General features: G+C 48.7%; 1 protein-coding gene across 1 annotated transcript in view; it reads right to left on the minus strand.

Annotated features, from left to right (window-relative positions):
• LOC119956598 (GTP-binding protein Rhes-like) overlaps positions 1-11059 on the minus strand; it is a 36329-nt gene extending 25270 nt beyond the window's left edge. Inside the window, exon 1 of the mRNA XM_038783931.1 lies at positions 10832-11059. The gene's annotated coding sequence lies outside the window, so the exon portion shown is untranslated. The remainder of the gene's footprint in view (positions 1-10831) is intronic.
• Positions 11060-19319: the final 8260 nt, after the last annotated feature.

Genomic DNA, 19319 nt, shown 5'->3' on the forward strand with positions numbered 1-19319 from the left:
ACGCGGCTCCCTGACCTACCCGGGGCGATGGGGATCCCGCCCAGTCTCACTCTGATACGCGGCTCCCTGACCTACCCGAGGGGTTGGGGATCCCGCCCAGTCTCACTCTGATACGCGGCTCCCTGACCTACCCGAGGTATTGGGGATCCCGGCCAGTCTCACTCTGATATGCGGCTCCCTGACCTACCGTTGGGGATCCCGCCCAGTCTCACTCTGATACGCGGCTCCCTGACCTACACGAGGGATTAGGGATCCCGCCCAGTCTCAGTCTGATACGCGGCTCCCTGACCTACCCGTGGGGTTGGGGATCCCGCCCAGTCTCACTCTGATACGCGGCTCCCCCTGACCTACCCGGGGCGATATGGATCCCGCCCAGTCTCACTCTGATACACGGCTCCCTGACCTACCCGAGGCGTTGGGGATCCCGCCCAGTCTCACTCTGATACACGGCTCCCTGACCTACCCGAGGCGTTGGGGATCCCGCCCAGTCTCACTCTGATACACGGCTCCCTGACCTACCCGGGGGGTTTGGGATCCCGCCCAGTCTCACTCTGATACGCGGCTCCCTGACCTACCCGAGGGGTTGGGGATCCCGCCCAGTCTCACTCTGATACGCGGCTCCCTGACCTACCCGAGGTATTGGGGATCCGGCCCAGTCTCACTCTGATACGCGGCTCCCTGACCTACCCGAGGGGTTGGGGATCCCGCCCAGTCTCACTGATACGCGGCTCCCTGACCTACCGTTGGGGATTGAACCCCTTTCGCCTCAGAGAAATGAGGCGAGTGCCATTCAGTACAGTTCCCCACAAACCGGGGACCAGGCGGAATTACACTTGGGGGGCGGGGGTGGGGGGTCCTCCCAGAGGATCGGAGGCCCCCGGGTGATTGGCCGCCAACAGGGTGGCACCCGGGCACTGCTGGTGACGCCTCAACACTGCCAAGCTGGCATTGTGCCCATCCCAAGGATCGGGCCCAGGGCTCCCCTGCCTGTGGGAGGTGGTACGACGGTGCCCGAGGACCCCCTTCTGGGTGGGCGCTTTGGTGGTCCAGGGGCCGTGTCGGGGGGGGGGGGGGGGGGGGTCGAGAGATCGGGTCACCATTTTGAAATGGCGTCTCCTCCTGCACTGAGGAGTTCGAACGAGCCGAGCTTCTCATTGCAGGAGACGGGACTGAGAGCGGCCTTGGCCGGGGCCTTCCCGCTGAGGCCCCAGATTGTCACAGAGTCCCGTTTGATAGTCTGGTCTTTCCCCAGGGCTGCGAGCGCAGGGAGGATCCTGAGAGGATATGTCCCCCCGTCAGGGCGGCCGGGGGGGTGGGGGGGGGGGGGGGTGGCGGAGTCTAGAATTGGGGAACGTGGTTTAAAATTTCCGGCTCTGCGATTTCAGACGAGGGAATGATTTCTCTCTCACAGAGAGCTATGGAAGCTCGAACACTGAATATATTCCCAGACTGAGTCACGCAGATTTTTGATCAACAGGGGAATCACAGGTTATGGGGACAGTCATGAATGTGCAGTTGGGGCCTCAATCAGATCAACTCTGATCCTGTTAAATAGCGGAAAGGCGCAAACTCGAGGGGCTGAATGGCCGATTCCTGCTCCTAATTCCTGATTTCTCACAAAAATGCACAGAGGTCAAATCATAGAATCCGCACAGTGAGAAGGAGGCCATTCGGCCCATTGACCCTCAGAAAGAGCTCCCCAGGCCCACGCCTCCGGCTTATCTCCGTAACCCCACCTTTTGGATACTAAGGGGGAGTTGATCACGGCCAATCCACCTAACCTGCACATCTTTGGGCTGTGGGAGGAAACCCACGCAAACATGGGAAGAATGTGCAAACTCCACATGGACATCCTCCCCGTGTCTGCGTGGGTTTCCTCCGGGTGCTCCGGTTTCCTCCCACAGTCCAAAGATGTGCAGGTTAGGTGGATTGGCCATGCTAAATTGCTCTTAGTGTCCAAAATTGCCCTTAGTGTTGGGTGGGGTTACTGGGTTATGGGGATAGGGTGGAGGTGTTGACCTTGGGTAGGGTGCTCTTTCCAAGAGCCGGTGCAGACTCGATGGGCCGAATGGCCTCCTTCTGCGCTGTAAATTCTATGATCTATGACCCAGGGCCGGGATTCGAACCCGGGTCCTCAGCGTCGCAGTCGCAGTGCTAATCACTGCACCACGTCCCGCCCTAGCCTTAAACATACTTAACGACCCGGCCTCTACCGCTCTCTGTGCTTTAGAATTCCATAGATGCTCTACCCCTCTGAAGGAAGAAATTCTTCCTCATCTCTGTCTTAAATGGGCAACATTTGAGCGGCAATGTCTTAAATTGGTGAAGCCACACCTGGAGTATTGTGTGCTGTTTTGGTGTCCTTATCAGAGGACAGATGTTCTTGCTATGGAGGGAGTGTAGTGAAGGTTTACCAGGCTGATTCCTGGGACAGTGGGACTGTCACATGAGGAGAGACTAAATCGGTTAGGATCATATTCATTGGAGTTTAGAAGATTGAGAGGGGATCTCATAGAAACTTACAAAATGTGAACATGATTGGACAGGGTAGATTTACAGCGCAGAAGGAAACCATTCAGCCCAACGAGTCTGCACCGGCCCTTGGAAAGAGCACCCCACTTATGCCCCACACCTCCACCCCATCCCCCTCTATCCCTGTAACCCAGGAGCCCCACCTAACCTATTTGGACACTAAGGGCAATTTATCACGGTTAATCCACCTAACCTGCATATCTTTGGACAGTGGGAGGAACTGGACGGCTGGCTCGTGATGCAGAGCGAGGCCAGCAGCGTGGGTTCAATCCCCCGTACCGGCTCAGGTTATTCATGAGGTTCTCTCAACCTTGCCTCTTGCCTGAGGTGTGGTGGCCCACAGGTTAAAGAACAAAGAAAAGTACAGCACAGGAACAGGCCCTTCGGCCCTTGCCGACCATGCTGCCCGTCTTAATTAAAATCTACTACACTTCCTGGGTCCGTAGCCCCCTATTCCCATACCATCCCTATGGGGGCAGCATGGTAGCATGGTGGTTAGCATAAATGCTTCACAGCTCCAGGGTCCCAGGTTCGATTCCCCGCTGGGTCACTGTCTGTGCGGGTCTGCATGTCCTCCCCGTGTGTGCGTGGGTTTCCTCCGGGTGCTCCGGTTTCCTCCCACAGTCCAAAGATGTGCGGGTTAGGTGGATTGGCCATGCTAAATTGCCCGTAGTGTCCTAAAAAGTAAGGCTAAGGGAAGGGGGGGTTGTTGGTTTACGGGTGTAAGGTGGATACGTGGGTTTGAGTAGGGAGATCATTGCTCGGCACAACATCGAGGGCCGAAGGGCCTGTTCTGTGCTGTACTGTTCTATATCTATATCTATATTCATGTATTTGTCAAGGTGCCCCTTAAATGTCACTATCGTCCCTGCTTCCACCACCTCCTCCGGCAGCGAGTTCCAGGCACCCACTACCCTATAGAACAGTACAGCACAGAACAGGCCCTTCGGCCCTCGATGTTGTGCCGAGCAATGATCACCCTACTCAAACCCACGTATCCACCCTATACCCGTAACCCAACAACCCCCCCTTAACCTTACTTTTTAGGACACTACGGGCAATTTAGCATGGCCAATCCACCTAACCCGCACTGTGTAAAAAAACTTACCTCGTACATCTCCTCTAAACCTTGCCCCTCGCACCTTAAACCTATGCCCCCTGGTAATTGACCTCTACCCTAGGGGAAAGCCTCTGACTATCCACTCTGTCTATGCCTCTCATAATTTTGTAGACCTCTATCAGGTCGTCCCCCAACCTCCGTCGTTCCAGTGAGAACAAACTGAGTTTATTCAACTGCTCCTCATAGCTAATGCCCTCCATACCAGGCAACATCCTGGTAAATCTCTTCTGCACCCTCTCTAAAGCCTCCACATCCTTCTGGTAGTGTGGCAACCAGAATTGAACACTATACTCCAAGTGTGGCCTAACTAAGATTCTATACAGCTGCAACATGACTTGCCAATTCTTATACTCAATGCCCGACCAATGAAGGCAAGCATGCCGTATGCCTTCTTGACCACCTTCTCCACCTGTGTTGCCCCTTTCAGTGACCTGTGGACCTGTACACCTAGATCTCTCTGACTTTCAATACTCTTGAGGGTTCTACCATTCACTGTATATTCCCTACCTGCATTAGACCTCACATTTGTTCGGATTAAACTCTATCTGCCATCTCTCGCCCAAGTCTCCAAACGATCTAAATCCTGCTGTATCCTCTGACAGTCCTCATCGCTATCTGCAATTCCACCTACCTTTGTGTCGTCTGCAAACTTACTAATCAGACCAGTTACATTTTCCTCCAAATCATTTATATATATACTACGAACAGCAAAGGTCCCAGCACTGATCCCTGTAGAACACCACTAGTCACAGCCCTCCAATTAGAAAAGCACCCTTCCATCGCTACTCTCTGCCTTCTATGACCTAGTCAGTTCTGTATCCACCTTGCCAGCTCACCCCTGATCCCGTGTGACTTCACCTTTTGTACCAGTCTGCCATGAGGGACCTTGTCAAAGGCCTTACTGAAGTCCATATAGACAACATCCACTGCCCTACTTCAGGTGAAGGAAGGAGCAGTGCTCCGAAAGCTCGTGTTTGAAACAAACATGTTGCACTTTAACCTGGTGTTTGTAAGACTTCTTATTGTGCTCACCCCAGTCCAACACCGGCATCTCCACATCATGTCTTATCAAGTTAGTGAGACACTAACTAAATCACCACCAGTCAGCTCTCCCCCCTTAAAGGGGAAAGCAGCCTACGGCCATCTGGGACTATGGCGTCTTTACTCTGTCTAGTATTTTAACTTGTTTGTTGATTTTTAAATGGGTTTAACTGCTTCATACTTACAGCAGTTGCTTATTTATTTCTCGACTGTGATACTTCTGCAAAGCAGAAATAATTGTGTGAATAATGGATGAACAAGTGTTCCTGTGCTAATATCGCACAGCATATTTAAAGCATAGAGGTGACTGGATCAATAGGGGGCAGATGCAACTCAATGTAGATCACTGTGCAATAATTAATAGAGAACTGTGGAGTCAAAAGAGGAGTGCTTCTTGAATTGAACATGACGACAGTGATAATTAAAAAGGAGGTTGATGGGTCATGCTGCACAAATCTATTACATAACCAGGACGGCACTTAAACATGGTTAAAACAATAGATAGAAACATGGCTCTGCTCTCTGGCAACATAACAGTTCTGGGTATCGGGCACTTAAACCATTAAGACTGGGGAGGGTGCAGAGGAGATTCACCCAGATGTTTCCTGGGCTGGAGTGTTTCAGCCAGGAAGAGAGGCTGGGTAGACTGGGGTTGTTCACCTGAGAGCAGAGAAGGCTGAGGGATGGACCTGATTGAGGTGAACCAAGTTTTGAGGAACATAGATAGGGTGGAGAGGAAAGAATGTTTCGCCTGAGAAGAGGGGTCACTAACCAGGGGGCCATAGATTGAAGGTAAGGGGCAGGGGATTCAGAGGGGATTTGAAGAAAAACCTTTTCATAGAATCGTAGAATTTACAGTGCAGAAGGAGGCCATTCGGCCCATCTAGTCTGCACTGGTCCTTGGATAGCTCACACCTCCACCCCTATCCCCGTAACCCCACCTAACCTGTTTGGACACCATGGGCAATTTAGCACGGCTAATCCACCTAACCTGCACATCTTTGGACTGTGGGAGGAAACCGGAGCACCCGGGGGAAACCCACGCACACACGGGGAGGACGTGCAGACTCTGCACGGACAGTGACCCAAGCCGGGAATCAAACCTGGGACCTTGGGGCGGTGAAGCAACTGTGCTAACCACTGTGCTACCGTGCTGCCCGAGAGGGTGGTGGGAATCTGGAACTCTCGGCCTGAAAGGGTGGTAGAGACGGGAACCCTGACAATATTTAAGAAACATTTAGATGAGCACTTAAAATACCACAATGCTTACAAGGCTATGGACCAAGTGCTGGTAAATGGGATTAGAATAGATTAGAATAGATAGGTGCTTGATGGCTGGTACAGCCATGATGGGCCAAATGGCCTCTTTCTTTACTGTAAAACTCTATAACTCCAGTTGAGGTAGTTGTTTTGTTTTATTAAAAAGGAAACATTTTGATGACCGAATAGAAAATTGAAGAAAAATCAGCAAGTTGACTAAATGATTGAAGCAAATTGTTCCCAAAATTAATTGATTCACCAGTTGTGTGTGGGGGGGGGGGGGGGGGGGGGTTAATTAAAGTTGGGAATTTATAATTAAAATGGACAGGATAAATGCAGTGGATAATTGATTGCTCAAGTCACTATAAGACCGTCCATAAGATTCTAAAGCCATCTGCAACAATCAAATATCACCTGATACATTCTAATACCTTCGACAAGGTCCTGAAACAAACTACAAGATTATGAAATTATCCACATGATTCCAAAACAATCCACAAGATTCTAAATCAAACCACAAACCACAAGATTATAAAACAATCCGCATAATTCTAAAACAATTTGCATGTTTCTAAAACAATTCGTATGATTCTAAAACAATCCTCATGATTCTAAAACAATTTGCATGATTCTAAAACAATTTGCATGTTTCTAAAACAATTCGTATGATTCTAAAACAATCCACAAGGTTCTAAAGCAATCCACATGATTCTAAAACAGTTTGCATGATTTTAAAACAATTCATATGGTTCTAAAACAATTCACAAGATTCTAAAACAATCCACATGATTCTAAAGCAATCCACAAGATTATAAAACAACCCTCATGATTCTAAAACAAACCACATGATTCTAAAACAATCGACAAGATTCCAAAACAAATCACAAGATTCTAAAACAATCCATAAGATTTTAAAACAATCCACAAGATTCCAAAACAAACCACAAGATTCCAAAACAAATCACAAGACTTTTAAAAAACCCACAAGATTCGAAAACAAACCACACAATTCTAAAACAAACCACACGATTCTAAAACAATCTGCATGATTGTAAAACAAACCACAAGGTTCTGAAACAATTCACAAGATTCTACAACAAACTACAAGATTCAAAAACAATCCGCATCATTCTATAAAAATGCACAGGTTCTAAAACAATCCACACAATTCTAAAACAATCCACATGATACCAAAACAATTTGTATGATTCTAAAACATCCACAAGATTCTAAAAAAATCCACAAGATTTTAAAACAATCCACAAGATTCCAAACAATCCACACGTTTTTAAAACAATCTGCATGATTCTAAACAACCCAGAAGATTCCAAAACAAACCACAAGATTGTGAAACAATCTGCATGATTCTAAACAACCCAGAAGATTCCAAAACAATCTGCATGATTTTAAAACAATCCACATGATTCCAAAACAATCCACAAGATATTAAAACAAGCGGCATGATTTTAAAACAAACCACAAGATTCTAAAACAAACCACAAGATTCCAAAACAAACCACAAGATTCTAAAACAATCTGCATTATTTTAAAACAATCCACAAGATTCTGAAACAATTCACAAGATTCTGAAATAAATCACAAGATTCTAAAACAATCCACAAGGTTTTAAAATAATCTGCATAATTTTAAAACAATCCACACGATTCCAGAACAATCGACAAGATTTTAAAACAATCTGTATGATTTTAAAACAAACTACAAGATTCCAAAACAAGCCATGCAAGATTCTAAAACAAACCACAAGATTTTAAAACAATCTGCATGATTTTAAAACAATCCACACGATTCTAAAACAATCCACAAGGTTTTAAAACAATCTGCATAATTTTAAAACAATCCACATGATTCCAAAACAATCGACAAGATATTGAAACAAGCGGCATGATTTTAAAACAAACTACAAGATTCTAAAGCAAACAAGATTCTAAAACAAACCACGAGATTCAGAAACAATCCACAAGGTTCTGAAATAAACCACAAGATTCTAAAGCAAACCACATGATTCTAAAACAAATTACAAGATTCAGAAACAAACCACATGATTCTAAACAATCCACAAGATTCTAAAACAATCCACAAGATTCTAAACAAACCACATTATTTTAAAACAATCCACACGATTCTGAAATAAATCACAAGATTCTAAAACAATCCACAAGGTTTTAAAACAATCTGTATAATTTCAAAACAAACTACAAGATTCCAAAACAAGCCATGCAAGATTCTAAAACAAACGACAAGATTTTAAAACAAACCACACGATTCTAAAACAAACCAATAAATTCTAAAACAAACCACATGATTCTAAGCAATCCTCAAGATTCCAAAAAAACCCACAAGATTTCAAAACAATCTGCATGATTTTAAAACAAACAACAAGATTCTGAAATAAACCACAAGATCCCGAAACAAGCTACAGGATCTTAAAACCATCCACAAGATTCTGAAACAATCTGCAAGATTCTAAAACAAACTACAATATTTTAAAACAAACCACTAGATTCAAAAATAAACCAAAAGATTGCAAAACAAACCTCAAGATTTGAAAACAATCCACAAGTTTCTAAAACAATCTGCATGATTCTAAAACAATCCGCATGATTCTAAAACAATCTGCGTGATTCTAAAACAATCCACAAAATTCTAAAACAATCCGCATGGTTTTAAAACAATCCACAATATTCCAAAACAAACCACAAGATTGGAAAACAATCTGCTGATTCGAAAACAAGCAACACGATTTTAAAACAATTCACAAGATTTTAAAACAGTCTGCAGGATTCTAAAGAATCCACAAGATTCTAAAACAATCTGCAGGATTCTAAAATAATCCACAAGTTTCTAAAAAAATGCGCATGATTCTGCAACTCGAAAACACTGGGGAATAATTCTGAACCATTCTAATGTTTTACAGCAGCCTCATTAAGTTTCACATTTTGAGATAACTGTGGTGTAAACTGTGGCTATTTGTAAAGTCCCCAAGAGCCCCACAGACAGAACCCTCCCCGGGACAGACTCTTCCTCACCGCAACACTGCGGCAGGCGGCTTGCTAACCGGCCAAATGCTGGGTGCTCGGAGCCTCCAGCCTGGAGGCACTTTCCCCTGTCCCCAGCCACCTGAACAGGCAGCTCGCCGCCAACCACCCCCCCCCCCCTCCCCAACACCCTCCCTGGTTGCCCAGCCACCCTCGGGCATTCGCCGGAGTGTCCTCCACATTGAACCGGGCAGAGGAGACTGGGATCCAACGTGAGAAATGATTCAAACCTTTTCAAGGTTATCCTTCCCAATAACAATACACGCTGGAGATTGAGGCAGAGCATCAGACTGGCTGCTGGGGACAGCGCTAGTGAGAGACCTCAGGGCCGGGGTATCTAGAGATTTTAGGGGGTATAAGGGACCACATGGGGTGTAAAAGGATCTCGGTGTATATACAGAGATCTCAGGGTATATATAGAGATATCAGGGAGTATATAAAGATATCGGGGGCTGTACAGAGATTTCAGGGGCTATATAGAGATCTCAGGAGATATATAGGGAAGTCAGGGTGTATAGAGATATCAGGGTATATATAGAGATATCAGGGTATATATAGAGATATCAGGGTATATATAGAGATATCAGGGGGTGTACAGAGATCTCAGGGTGTAAAGAGATCTCAGAGGGTAAATAAAGGGACTGTTTAGCAGAGGGGTTGTTTAGCACGGGGCTAAATCGCCTCAAGGGGTATATAGAGATATAAAGGGGTATATAGACATCTCAGGGGTGTACAGAGATCTCAGGGTGTACAGAGATCTCAGGGGTATACAGAGATCTCAGGGTGTATAGAGATCTCGGGGGTGTACAGAGATCTCAGGGTGTACAGAGATCTCGGGGGTGTACAGAGATCTCAGGGTGTATAGAGATCTCAGGGTGTACAGAGATCTCGGGGGTGTATAGAGATCTCAGGGTGTACAGAGATCTCAGGGTATACAGAGATCTCAGGGTGTACAGAGATCTCAGGGTGTACAGAGATCTCAGGGTGTACAGAGATCTCAGGGGTGTATAGAGATCTCAGGGGTGTACAGAGATCTCAGGGTGTACAGAGATCTCAGGGTGTACAGAGATCTCAGGGTGTACAGAGATTTCAGGGGTGTATAGACATCTCAGGGGTGTACAGAGATCTCAGGGTGTACAGAGATCTCGGGGGTGTACAGAGATCTCAGGGGTGTACAGAGATCTCAGGGTGTACAGAGATCTCAGGGTGTATACAGAGATCTCAGGGTGTACAGAGATCTCAGGGTGTACAGAGATCTCAGGGGTGTACAGAGATCTCAGGGTGTACAGAGATTTCAGGGGTGTATAGACATCTCAGGGGTGTACAGAGATCTCAGGGTGTACAGAGATCTCGGGGTGTACAGAGATCTCGGGGTGTACAGAGATCTCAGGGGTGTACAGAGATCTCAGGGTGTACAGAGATCTCAGGGTGTACAGAGATCTCAGGGTATACAGAGATCTCAGGGTACACAGAGATCTCAGGGGTGTATAGAGATCTCAGGGTGTACAGAGATCTCAGGGGTGTATAGAAATGTCAGGGGCTATATAGAGATATCAGGGAGTAAAGGGGACCCCGGGGAAGGTGGGTGGGGGGGGGGGGGGGGTAAAGTGAACCACAGGGGGTAAATCAGGATCATTTCCAGAAGCTATCTGGAGGATTGGGCAGATTCTTTCCCTGATTTCAGACCCCCAGCATGCGCCCTCTCTCTCTCTCTCTGCATTTGGAGATTCGGGGCGTTATTGAGACTGAAGCAATTGAGAGACTCCGAGCTTCGCCCTCCGGGTAACCGAGCTACCCCCCCCCCCCGGGGGGTGACACCAACCTGCTGTGTGGCTGCCAGCTGCCCCCAGTCTCCGGCAGCTCCAGTTGAAGGTGATGGCTGAGGGTGAGCGATCGGCGGCTGTGGTGCTGGCCAGGAGGGGATGGGCTGCTGCTGGCTGCTATTCCCCTTGTCTGAGGCTGGGGCTGGGCCGCCTCAGTGCGGCAACCAGTTCAAATCCAGTCCCTCCCTCAGCTCCTGACCCTCTGAGCTGCCAGTGAGTGCTGACAGCCTGGGGTGGGCGTGGAGACAGAGACACAGAGAGAGAGAGAGAGAATGCAAGGAGCACTTACTCTAATTGGCCACTCAGAAAGAACACATCAATAACGGATAGGCACAAACTGAATTCATTTAGCGCCGTTATCAAACTCTTCCCTGGAGGATTATCAAACCAGATTTTAATGGGGGTGGAGGGTCACATATGTTAGGCAGGTGTTGCCCTTTGGTCAGACAGGTAAGTCTTAAAGAGCACAATAGGTGGAGAGATTTGAGGAGTGATTAGAATCTGGGGGTGCACAAAATGTGGCAGAACTGGAGAGCAGTATTTTTCTCCAGGTTTGCACATTGAAGTGTCCTGGAGACTGATCCTCCACCCCCGGAGGCCCCAGGGCTGGAGTTGGCAGAGGTCCCGAAAGACGTGCTTGTTAGGTGAATTGGACATTCTGAATTCTCCCGCCGTGTACCCGAACAGGCACCGGAGTGTGGCGACTAGGGGCTTTTCACGGTAACTTCATTGCAGTGTTAATGTAAACCTACTTATCGAATCATAGAATTTACAGTGCAGAAGGAGGCCATTTGGCCCATCGAGTCTGCACCGGCCCTTACAAAGAGCACCTACTCAAGCCCACGTCTCCACCCTATCTTCGTAACCCCCACTTTAACCTGTTTAGACACTGTCAATTTAGCATGGCCACTCCACCGAACCCACACAACTTTGGACTGTGGGAGGAAACTGGAGAACCTGGAGGAAACCCACACAGACACGGGGAGAATGTGCAAACCTCGCATAGTCAGTGACCCAAGCCGGGAATCGAACCTGGGGCCCTGGAGCTGTGAAATAACTGTGCTAACCACTATGCTACCTTGCTGCCCACTTGTGACAATAATAAAGATTATTATCCTTACAGTGCAGAAGGAGACCCTTCGGCCCATCGAGTCTTCACTGACCCTCCGAAAGATCCTCCATCCAGTCCCAATCTCCCTGCCCCATCGCTGCGACCGATCGCATTGATCATGCCCAATCCACCTAACCTGCACATCTTTGGACTGTGGGAGGAAACCGGAGCAGCCGGAGGAAACCCACACAGACACGGGGAGAACGTGCAGACTCCGCACAGTCACCCGAGACTGGAATCGAACCCGGGTCCCTGACGCTGTGAGTAACCACAGCGCCACCTGGGGGTGGTGGTGAGATTACGAAGCTGGAGGAAGGTCAGGAAGGGGCAAGACCCATGGAGGAATTTAGAAACAAGTGAGAATTTTGTTAAGCTGGGCGGCACTGCTGCTTAACACTCCAAGATCCCAGGTTCGATTCCCAGCTTGGGTCACGTTCTCCCTGTGTGTGCGTGGGTTTCCTCTGGGTGCTCCGGTTTCCTCCCACAGTCCAAAGATGTGCAGGTCAGGTGGATTGGCCATGATAAATTGCCCTTGGTTTCCAAGGTTAGCTGGGGTTACTGGGTTAAGGGGATAGGGTGGAGGTGTGAGATTAAGTAGGGCACTCTTTCCAAGGGCTGGTACAGACTGGATGGGCCGAATGGCCTCCTTTTGCACTGTAAATTGAGAAACAAAATCTATGATTGTTTTTATTTTAAGTCACCTCTTTGCTCTCTCGCTCTCTCTCTCTCCCTCCCCCTCTCTCCCCCCTCTCTCTCTCTCTCCCCCTTTCTCCCTCTCTCCATCCCCCCCTCCCCCCACGGGACGGAGACATTAACACTGGAACATCGCAGCAATTTTTCACATAAATGAGCCAGCTGGTCTCACAGCCAGAAGGCCCATCACCCACACTCTCTCTCGACGACACTTTATTTCGGTGTCAGAGAGAGGTGAGCAGCTGTTCTCAAGCTCTCCAGCCTGTCACACCATTCCCCAGCAATATCTCACCTTTCCTGGGTGGAAAGGGTAAGAGGTAGAATATAGACAAAGTCGGCTTGCAGTTCAAACTAACTCATCCTCGTAGCTGAAGACAAAGGATTCGGGAAGACCGGTGTCGAGCAGGTGACCCAAAAACAGGTTGATTCCCGATTGTCCCATTTCCTGCAATCAATGATTGAGACGACATAGGAGGCCCACCGTGCCTGCACCAGCCCTTTGGGCAGAGCAGTCTGGCTTTCCCCACCCTCCTCTACCCCTTCCTCGACCCTCTGCCAGTTTTTCCCCCCCCATTACATGTTTACCCTGATCCCTTTCAAAGGTGTTATGGGTGTAGCCATGCTGGCCACGCAAAATGGACACTGAGCCAAACTAAAATGGAAGGCTGCTGAGAAACAGACAGTTCAGCCAGAACAGCAGTCTGCAAAGAGCAGTTTGCATTCTGCAGCAGCAGAAACCAGTTTGGGCTCAGGTGAAGAGACCTTAGCTAGGTGCAAATGGCAAAACGCTTTGCATGCTAATGAGGCCATCAGACTTGAACACCCACACAATAGATACATTTGGTTCTGAATGGACACATTCCAATCAAGACCCAGACATCGAGGCACCAGAAACCTCCGAACAAAAGGACATAAGAAACGCCCCCTCCATCACGGAGACCCCCTCGCATTGGGGAATTAATCCAGTATCGATAAGAAATTGATCCAATAGGTAGAGCCCGCCCGAGAAGAGGGAAGGACAACGGAACCCCTATAAAAGATAGGGACCTCGTGTTGTCCGGTCTGTTAAACCTGTGCTCCGGCCCCGACTGACACCTGGTATCCTGACTCCAGCCGTTGAGCACCAGCCGCCGAAACCGTAAGTTCAACGCTCGCTACGCGATCCAAGCCCACTAGACTCCCAAGTGCCAGAACGCTTGCTGAAGGCTGCAGACAAAACCAGGACGAAGGCCTCGTTCTCTGACCTTGCCTGTTCCTGTTAGATAAGTATTCTGTTTGCTTATGTTTAGTTGTAGCTTAGTCTCTTAGTGTGTGTGCATGAGTATTTATTATTAACTGTATAATAAATATTGATCGTTTGAACTTGACTAATCGGTGTATCGTCTTTATTACTTTGAATTTGACCTTGGAATACTTGTGACGTTGCCTATACGGCAGCTGGCGACTCCAGAGCTTAAATAATTACATAGAACAGAGCCTAGCAGTGTTAAGCACACGTCGAACTCGGAGGCGTGTTAATACACTCCAATAAACGCGTTTTACGCCCATAGTAAAACGTGCAACATTTAGTGGCGACATCCGCCGGGACCCTGTTGTAAGTGGAAACACCACAGTGTCCAGGACCCTGAAATTTGAATTAGAACTCCAAATTGCAGAGAAAGAAAGAGATCACAAGTATTCAAGGTGTTCAAAATAATAAGCGAAATTCGGAAGTGTGTTTAGTGCATGCGTACTAACAGGGCTGTAAGGTAAAACTGAAAGCTTTTTGTTGCGACAAACTTTCGGTAGTTTTGTAATCGGAAAATAGCGTAAGCCGTACCCTTTTTACGAAACACCACCCCAGCAACCCCCTGTTCCAAATTATAAAAAGAGAGTCAGAGGAAATGGCCATGCAGGCAATGGAACGTCTGATGGATCCAGCAAAGTTTGTGGTCGCAGCGACCAGCAGCAGTAGCAGAGTAGGCCAGTGTCCCACGTGGGAGCTGGAACTCCGCAAATATTTACAAGGAAAGGGATGGCCCCTTTGGAAAGAGTTTTGTGCAAATGAGGAGACAGGTCCCGGAAGTATAGGTCATACTTGGTGGGAGAACCTCTCTCAGATACACAAAAAGAGTTTAAGTAAAGCACGCAAGCCGATGGCGATTGTGTCCTGCTTGGCACAGTTGCGAGGCGCAGAGGAGGTTATCAGGACGCTCCGGACAGATTTAGAGGAAAGGAACCGAATGAGTAAGGTCGATGTCAGGGACATCGAGAAAGAAAACCTGGATCTTAAAGGGAAGTTGGCAGAGAAGGGTAGAGAGGTGGATGATGCCAAGAGGGCTCACCAGTCTTGTCTAGCTCATCTGAACAGTTCCCAGACCCAGTATGAGAAAGCCTATCAGGACGTGCAACGTGCCGTTCTGATAAGACAGGAATCGGAAAAGCAGGTGGAGGCATTGCAGAGGCAATGTTCCGATCTCAAAGCAGCTTTGAGAGCACTCCACGCTGCAACGACCGAACAAAGACAAAGCACAGTTGACCACGCGAAATGCAGAAAACAGATTGCGGAACTGCAATCTCTGCTTTCGGTGCAGAATGGCTTCCAAAGCACCTTTGGAGCTCAGTTAGATGGGGAAAACGCCCCAGATTGGCAGGAATTAAGCGAGACAGCGCAGCGTTATGTTCAGGGAACATGTGCGCCCGCAGCTCAGCAGAAACGACAGGCACCCCAACCCCCCACAGCTCAGATCATAACCGCACCCATGAATCCCGTAACCACACAGAGGAAAGCCGAATCAGAAGGCGCCCCAGACATAACTTACACCACCCCTTTAACAGTAACCCAGCTAAGGGACGCTTGTGAAAAGATCACTCCGTTCCTCCCCACCGCAGACCCCCACCAGTTCTTTGCGAAAGTAAAACAGCAGGCTACCATGTACGGCCTGGATGAGAGAGAGCAGGTTAAGCTCACCGTGCTGAGCTTAGACCAGAGTGTAGTGGCAGCCCTCCCCGACCCACAAAACGTGGCAGGAGGCAGCCTAGAGGAGATGCACACTGCTATTTTAGATGCCATCGGGTACAATAGAGGTGACCCCGTAGAAGGCTTGAATAAGTGCAGGCAGAAGAGATCTGAACACCCCACAGCATTCGCAGGAAGGCTGTGGATTCACTTCAGCGCAGTTTTCGGACAGCTAGATAGAGCGCATTTAACCCGCGAAAACATGGTTAAGTGGACGCGCACAATTATCTCACACGCAACAGAAGCAGGACAGAGCGCTTGCAATAATTACGACCCCTCAGAAGAGGCCCATAACGAAAAATGGGTCCTCAAAAGATTGTCCCGCGCTTGGGAGCAATCGCTTCAGGCAAAAGCAAAGGTTAGATCCCCAGAAGAGGCTCAGGCTGCTGCAGATATCCAAGCAGTCAGAGAGCACCAGAAGCCCGCATGGGTAAATGAAGGCAAGAGCAGCCCTCAACAGAAAGGACAGGAATGCTATAACTGTGGACAGTTAGGGCATTGGGCAAAAGAGTGTAATGCACCCCAGCGATCTCAGAGAGGCCAGCAGACAGGCACTCTGAACCGCAACAAAGCAAAACCCATCCACAATGTAGCAGTACAGTCAGGACCCACCAATGTGGACGAGACGAACTGACGGTGTTCGGGCTCCCCCACTTGGGTCTGTGACACACTATGGGACTCATCAGGGAGGCCCGTAGTCACGGCAAAAGTCAAAGGGAAGCCCATAGAGTTATTGTGGGACACAGGAGGATCCCGCACCACCATTAACTCCACAACCACGGCACACGCAGACACGTGGCCGACCACCTCCACCATCACACTTAGCGGGTTCACCGGACACTCGCAGCAGGGACATATCACAGCACCCGTAGCGATCCAGCTAGGGAACATTTCCACAAGACACCCCGTAGTTTTAGTAAATCTTCCCCGGACAGCGGAGCACATCCTGGGGATAGATTTTATGAACGCCCACAGCTTGTCGTTCGACCCAGTGAACCAGTGTGTCTGGCGAATGGCGAGATCAGACAGAGCCCCAGCCACCCTCACAGTAGGAGACTACGCTAATCGGATTAGCGCAGTGGGAGAGTACTCATTCGACCTGACTACACTCCACACCGACCGACAAATTAAGGCCCTACTAAACAAACACAGGACAGCATTTGCAAGTCACCGTCATGACTGTGGCAGAATGACTGGACAAGTTCATGTTACCGGACAGGACCCCCGACCGCAAAAGCAGTATAGATTTCCCCTCGAGGCAGAGGTGGAAATAGAAAAGGTTATAGGCAGCTTGTTGGACCAAGGTGTACTGAGAACGGTAGCCTCCACCAACAATGCCCCTATTTGGCCAGTGAGGAAGCCCGATGGATCATGGCGTCTGACCATCGATTATCGGGAACTCAACAAAGTAACCCCCGCAGTAGCCCCAACGGTAGCTACTAGTCCCGAGACCATGCTCAAGCAGGGTCTCAACGCCAAGTACTTCACGGTATTGGACATCAGTAATGGATTCTGGTCAATACCATTGGCAAAAGCGTGCCAATACAAATTCGCATTCACTTTCAAAACTCAGCAGTACACGTGGACATGCCTCCCACAAGGATTCCACAATTCACCCTCCATTTTCCACCGACAGCTGGCAAGTGGATTAGAGAAATTTTCCCGACCCGATTGTCTGGTCCAGTATGTAGACGACCTACTACTGCAGACAGACACAAAGGCAGAGCACATTTCGCTTCTGGCCGAGCTCCTAGAACTCTTAACTGAAATTGGCTGTAAAGTTAACCCGAAAAAGGCCCAAATATTGGAAAGTAAAGTGATGTATTTGGGATCAGTCATCACGCACGGCAAACGCGAGATCGAATTCAAAAGAATTGATTCGATCGTCAAATTGCCCCTTCCCCAGAATGTATCAGCCCTCCGGTCGTTTTTAGGACTGGTTGGCTATTGTCGGAACCACATCGACGGATTCGCGACAAAAGCCGCCCCACTTTCAGACCTCCTTAAGAAAGGAGCCCCCTGGGAATGGCTTCCGCAGCATACAGGCGCTGTGGAAGAGTTGAAACGAGCCCTTAGTGCAGCACCCGCGCTGCTAGTCCCCGACCAACTTTCACCGTACGCAATAGAGGTAGCGAGCACCGATCTGACCCTCTCGGCCGTGTTGCTTCAAGAACGGCACGAGCAGCTAAGACCAGTGGCTTATGCCTCCCGACTGTTAGACCCAGTAGAACAAGGATTTTCAGCCTGTGAGAGGCACCTCCTTGCTGTCTTCTGGGCAGTGCAGTATTTCTCATACATCACCGGACTCAACCCCATCACCATTCTAACCGAACACACACCCACACAGCTACTACTAGACGGTCGACTGAAGGACGGTTCAGTTAGCCAGATTAGGGCAGCTAGGTGGACCCTACTTTTACAAGGACGGGACATTACAGTAAAACGGACACGCACCCACACATACTTAGCAGACAACCTCCAATACCCCGGACAGCCCCATGACTGTGAAATTGTAGCTCCCCTGCATAACACAGGACCCTTTTTAGCCAAAACACCCCCCAGGAAGATAGGGAACCCAAAACAAAGCCCCCAGCCCACAGACACGTGTGGACCCTTGAGGATTTATGTAGACGGTTCCTCCACAGTTTTAAATGGTGAGCGTATCACAGGATGCGGCATCTATGTAGAGGACGCGCAGGGGCGCGCTCTCGAAGAAATCGCTCTTAAGTTACCAGGTCACTTAGGCGCGCAGGCAGCAGAGCTAGCAGCCATAGCGTACATAGTGGACCACCCCGATTCTTTCCCCAGCCCAGCAGACATATATTCAGACAGCTTATATGTCTGTAACAGTTTAACCGATTTTCTGCCCCTGTGGAGGACACGAGGTTTTGTCTCCGCAGACGGAAAACCCCTTCCATCAGCCCCTCTACTCCAGCATATTTTAGCAAAAGCGAAGGACAGGACCTTCGGCATAATAAAAGTAAGAAGTCACCATAGGTCATCACCACCTGGGAATGTCAAAGCCGACGCGTTGGCTAAGGCAGGTTCCAGGAGAGGACACTTATGGACCCCCCCAGCTAGCGCACCAGCTAGCGCCCCTGTGAGCGCAGTCCAAGTCTCACAGACTGATATTAAAGATCTCGTGGCAGCACAAAAACAGGACGGAGACCTCAGGGAGGTTTTCAAGGGAAACTTTGTGCCTGCTTACGAGCACTTTAAACACGCACTGACCACACATGAGGGTGTGATCATTAAGGACCGACTTTATGTGGTCCCACAGCAGGACAGGAATCAGATGATTGCCTTGTTCCATGACGGACACGGGCATCAGGGAATTGATGCAACAACGAGGCACCTCAGGCAACTCTGTTGGTGGCCTGATCTCAGGAATGATGTAACGCACTACATAGAGAATTGCCTGATTTGTGCTCAGAATAACCCGGACAGGTATTCTAAGAAGGCACAACTTCGGCATACTCGCCCAGTTAACGGCCCTTGGACAAACCTCCAGATCGATTTTATAGGTCCATTGCCCCCTTGTAGGAATGGCTATAAATACGTTCTGGTGGTGATAGACACCTTTACCAAGTGGGTAGAGGCATTTCCCTCACGAACAAATACAGCAAAGACAGCTGCAAAGATCCTGACCCACCACATCTTCACGAGATGGGGTTTACCCCGAAGT

This window comes from Scyliorhinus canicula, chromosome 23 (assembly GCF_902713615.1).
Source record: "Scyliorhinus canicula chromosome 23, sScyCan1.1, whole genome shotgun sequence".
Classification (NCBI taxonomy): Eukaryota; Metazoa; Chordata; class Chondrichthyes; order Carcharhiniformes; family Scyliorhinidae; genus Scyliorhinus; species Scyliorhinus canicula.